Source organism: Scyliorhinus canicula, chromosome 1, assembly GCF_902713615.1.
Source record: "Scyliorhinus canicula chromosome 1, sScyCan1.1, whole genome shotgun sequence".
Lineage (NCBI taxonomy): Eukaryota > Metazoa > Chordata > Chondrichthyes > Carcharhiniformes > Scyliorhinidae > Scyliorhinus > Scyliorhinus canicula.
This window is the reverse complement of record NC_052146.1, coordinates 125,997,945-126,003,944: the sequence shown is the minus strand read 5'-3', so window position 1 is coordinate 126,003,944 and position 6,000 is coordinate 125,997,945.

Sequence of the window (6,000 nt, the reverse complement as noted above, 5' to 3'; positions counted from 1 at the left end):
CAAACCAGAGATGACAACTCTGTCTGTCCTGGCCTTTAACTTCCAGCCTAACTCCCTAAACTTGTTTATTACCTCCACACCCTTTTTCCTACCCTACGTCGTTGGTACCAATGTGCACCACGACTTCAGGCTTCTCACCCTCCCCCTTCAGGATCCTGAAGACACGATCCGAGACATCCCTGGCACCCAGGAGGCAACATACCTTTCGGGAGTCTCGCTCGCGACCACAGAATCTCCTATCTATTCCCCTAACCATTGAATCTCCTATTACTATTGCTTTTCTATGCTCCCCCCTTCCCTTCTGAGCCCCAGAGCCAGACTCAGTGCCAGAGACCTGGCCGCTGGGGCCTTCCCCGGTAGGTCATCCCCCCCCAACAGCATCCAAAACGGTATACTTGTTTTGAAGGGGAACGGCCACGAAGGATCCCTGAACTGTCTGCCTGTTAGTTTTCTTTCCCCTGACTGTAACCCAGCTACTCTTGTCCAGTACCTTTGGTGTGGCTACCTCCCTGTAACTCTTCTCGATAACCCCCTCTGCCTCCCGGATGTTCCGAAGTTCATCCAGCTCCAGCTCCAGTACCTTAACACGGTCTCTGAGGAGCTGGAGTTGGGTGCACTTCCCGCAGGTATAGTCAGCGGGGACACCAGTGGTTTCCCTCACCACCCACATCCTACAGGAGGAGCATGCAACTGCCCTAGCCTCCATCCCCTCTTACTTTACAGAATTAGCTGCCCCGTGGATCAACTGGACCTCCGCCCTCCGACTCTGCTTCCAGTCAGCTGTACTCTAAACTCCTGGCTCCCTTCACGCTCTTTGATAAATATAGGAAATGAAATATAAGGAGCACCTTACTCCCTCCTCACCAAACTCCCTCAGTCGCCAAACTCTCACTGTAGCACTCAAATGCCACAAGCTCAGCACTCCCTCAGTCACCAAACTCTCACTGTAGCACTCAAATGTCACAAGATCAGCACTCCCTCAGTCACCAAACTCTCACTGTAGCACTCAAATGCCACAAGCTCAGCACTCCAGTGCAAGCAAAGTCTGCACTGTAACTAGCTCCTATTTATACTGTGACTCTAGCTTCTGAAAACTGGCCTAATGCAATTAACTAATTAACAAGCTCCAGCTGCAAGTAAGTCCAAGTAGAAACTTGTTTAAAGCTGATTCAAAATTCACCTTCTTATAGACCAAACAGCAACTTTTAAGTTAATTAACTAAATAAAAGAAATACTAGACTTTAAATAAAAATGAACCCGTATACTCCCTCAGTCACCAAACACTCACTTAGCACTCAAATGCCACAAGCTCAGCACTCCAGTGCAAACCTGAATGTTTCCTCTGAATGTTCCAGTTTCCTCCAACGGTCAAAAGATTTTCAGGTGAGGTGCATTGGCCATGCTAAATTGCCCCTTCATGACCAAAAGCCTTGTAGGTTAGATGGGGTTACATGGATAGGGTGGGAGAGTGTGCCTAGTGTCATATGAGAGTACGTTTAAGAAATTGGTGTTTAAAATTGGATGTGTATATAAATATCTGTAGTGAGAGTACCTTTATGAATGGGTGTTTATTACTGCAGTGATGTCAGGTAGTGGGTGGAGCTGGGCTGTCTCAGCTTTTTACTTTTGTTTTAGGTTTTTTGCTGCAGGGTGTGTTTTAGTTTCATTTTCAGAGCTGGATAGCTGCAGTCACAGCCAGAAGATGTGTGAGTCTCTCTCTCTGTAATCTAAAGACTGTAAATCGATCCTTTGGTGATTTAAAACTTATAACTGCTCTCAGTAGTGACTTTAACCTGATGTGCTTCTGTTTAAAAGTTTTTTTTAAAACGTATTATGGAGGTTAAAAGGACAGCTTAAGGATTACTTAGTGTTGTACTCTTTGGGGGTTATATTTGAATTGATGGTTGCTAAGATGTTCACTGTATGTTTTAAAAGGTTAACTTGAGTTCATAGAATAAACATTGTTTTGCTTTAAAAAATACTTTTCCATTTCTGCTGTACCACACCTGTAGAGTGGGCCATGTGCTCCCAATATCACAACCTATTAAAAGTTGTGGGTCAGGTGAACTCCATGATACATTTTGGCATTCTCTAAACCCTGGCCCATAACACTAGGTCGGGTGTTCTTTCAGAGGGCCTGTGCAGACTGAATGGGCTGAATAGAACATAGAACATAGAACGATACAGCGCAGTACAGGCCCTTCGGCCCTCGATGTTGCACCGACATGGAAAAAATCTAAAGACCATCTAACCTACACTATGCCCTTATCATCCATATGCTTATCCAATAAATTTTTAAATGCCCTCAATGTTGGCGAGTTCACTACTGTTGCAGGTAGGGCATTCCACGGCCTCACCACTCTTTGCGTAAAAAACCCACCTCTGACCTCTGTCCTATATCTATTACCCCTCAATTTAAGGCTATGTCCCCTCGTGCTAGCCACCTCCATCCGCGGGAGAAGGCTCTCGCTGTCCACCCTATCTAACCCTCTGATCATTTTGTATGCCTCTATTAAGTCACCTCTTAACCTTCTTCTCTCTAACGAAAACAACCTCAAGTCCATCAGCCTTTCCTCATAAGATTTTCCCTCCATACCAGGCAACATCCTGGTAAATCTCCTCTGCACCCGTTCCAAAGCTTCCACGTCCTTCCTATAATGAGGCGACCAGAACTGTACGCAATACTCCAAATGCGGCCGTACTAGAGTTTTGTACAACTGCAACATGACCTCATGGCTCCGGAACTCAATCCCTCTACCAATAAAGGCCAACACACCATAGGCCTTCTTCACAACCCTATCAACCTGGGTGGCAACTTTCAGGGATCTATGTACATGGACACCGAGATCCCTCTGCTCATCCACACTACCAAGAATTTTACCATTAGCCAAATATTCCGCATTTCTGTTATTCTTTCCAAAGTGAATCACCTCACACTTCTCCACATTAAACTCCATTTGCCACCTCTCAGCCCAGCTCTGCAGCTTATCTATGTCCCTCTGTAACCTGCAACATCCTTCCGCACTGTCTACAACTCCACCGACTTTAGTGTCGTCTGCAAATTTACTCACCCATCCTTCTGCGCCCTCCTCTAGGTCATTTATAAAAATGACAAACAGCAACGGCCCCAGAACAGATCCTTATGGTACGCCACTTGTAACTGAACTCCATTCTGAACATTTCCCATCAACTACCACTCTCTGTCTTCTTTCAACTAGCCAATTTCTGATCCACATCTCTAAATCACCCTCAATCCCCAGCCTCCGTATTTTCTGCAATAGACGACCGTGGGGAACCTTATCAAACGCTTTACTGAAATCCATATACACCACATCAACTGCTCTACCCTCGTCTACCTGTTCAGTCACCTTCTCAAAGAACTCGATAAGGTTTGTGAGGCATGACCTACCCTTCACAAAACCATGCTGACTGTCCCTAATCATATTATTCCTATCTAGATGATTATAAATTGTATCTTTTATAATCCTCTCCAAGACTTTACCCACCACAGACGTTAGGCTCACCGGCCTATAGTTACCGGGGTTATCTCTACTCCCCTTCTTGAACAAAGGGACCACATTTGCTATCCTCCAGTCCTCTGGCACTATTCCCGTAGCCAATGATGACCTAAAAATCAAAGCCAAAGGCTCAGCAATCTCTTCCCTGGCTTCCCAGAGAATCCTAGGATAAATCCCATCTGGCCCCGGGGACTTATCTATTTTCACCTTGTCCAGAATTGCCAACACTTCTTCCCTACGCACCTCAATGCCATCTATTCTAATAGCCTGGGTCTCAGCATTCTCCCTCCACAATATTATCTTTTTCTTGAGTGAATACTGACGAAAAGTATTCATTTAGTATCTCGCTTATCTCCTCAGCCTCCACACACAACTTCCCACCACTGTCCTTGACTGGCCCTACTCTTACCCTAGTCATTCTTTTATTCCTGACATACCTATAGAAAGCTTTTGGGTTTTCCTTGATCCTACCTGCCAAAGACTTCTCATGTCCCCTCCTTGCTCGTCTCAGCTCTCTCTTTAGATCCTTCCTCGCTTCCTTGTAACTATCAAGCGCCCCAACTGAAACTTCACGCCTCATCTTCACATAGGCCTCCTTCTTCCTCTTAACAAGAGATTCCACTTCTTTGGTAAACCACGGTTCCCTCGCTCGACCCCTTCCTCCCTGCCTGACTGGTACGTACTTATCAAGAACATGCAATAGCTGTTCCTTGAACAAGCTCCACATATCCAGTGTGCCCAACCCTTGCAGCCTACTTCTCCAACCAACACATCCTAAGTCATGTCTAATGGCATCATAATTGCCCTTCCCCCAGCTATAACTCTTGCCCTGCGGGGTATACTTATCCCTTTCCATCACTATGTAAAGGTCACCGAATTGTGGTCCCTGTTTCCAAAGTGCTCACCTACCTCCAGCTCTAACACCTGGCCTGGTTCATTACCCAAAACCAAATCCAATGTGGCCTCGCCTCTTGTTGGCCTGTCAACATATTGTGTCAGGAAACCCTCCTGCACACATTGTACAAAGAATGACCCATCCAATGTACTCGAACTATATCTTTTCCAGTCAATATTTGGAAAGTTAAAGTCTCCATAACAACTACCCTGTTACTTTCGCTCTTTTCCAGAATCATCTTCGCCATCCTTTCCTCTACATCCCTAGAACTATTAGGTGGTCTCCTTCTGCACTACAGAGATTCTATGAAGGTTGTTTTTAAGATTTGTCAACTATTATGGTAAATTTGTGCCAAATTGCACAACACAATTGAAGCTTTTACACACATTGCTATCTGTCAAACAGGCATAGCACTGGTCAGAAGAATGCAAAAATGCATATAATGAAGTGAAAGAAGCTTTACAGAAATCAGAGAAGTCATAATCTCAAGATTAAATTGCAATTTGCTTGTGATGCCTCACCCTGTGGTGCAGTCATCTCACACGTCATACCTATAGGAGAGGATTGACTGATAGCATTTGCTTCAAGCACGCTCACTAGCGCAGACATGAATTACGCTCAGCTAGACAAATAAGTTTTGAGCATCATTTTTGGTGTAAGAAGGTTTCGCCATTACCTTTATGGGCGTCATTTTACCCTTTTGACGGATCATAGAACAGATAATCTACCTTTGACTACAATCTTTGGGCCGTATAAAGGCATACCTTCTTTTGCAGCTAGTAGATTGCAAAGATGGTCATGGATATTGGTGGCACACACTTATGATATCCAGTATCAAAACTCAGAGCAGTATGCAAATACAGATGCTTTATCACAATTGCCGTAACAAGTCAAGCATGATCCTGAAGCACATTTTGTCAATATTTTGTATTTCTCGCTCGTGGATAGTATAACTATGACTTCATCTCAAGTTCAAAATATACAAGAACCAATCCAGTGCTGGAGAAGGTGATGGACTTAGTCCAAAAAGAAACACTGTCAGACGTTCAGAGGAAAAATCCAGACCTCAAGACCTACATCACTCAAAGACTTGAGCTGACAGAAGAATGGAGTTCTATTGTTGGGAATCCGTGTGATTATCCCTGTGCTTACATAGTCCTTGACCAACTGCGTGAGATATCGTGGTGTGGTGAGAATTAAGGAATTGACCTGCGGTTATTTTTGGTGGCCAGGATTAGATGCTCAAATTGAAGATAAAGTTGGGCAATGCCACTCTTGTGCAAAAACTAAGGAACACTCCACCACCCATCAACCATTACATCAGTGGGAATGGCCGACTCAACCATGGCAGAGAATACATATCAATGATGCTGGTCCATTGGAGGGTCACATGTTCTTAGTGATTGTGGGCGCGCACTCAAAATGCTCAGAAGTTACGTTAATGAAGTCAACAACAACTGAGCATACTATTGAAAAACTAGATAATGTATTCACAAGATTTGAAACACCAGAGCAGATAGTCAGTGATAATGGTACAGAATTTATTTTGAAGGAGTTTGAGGACTACTTGAAAGGGAACGGTATACA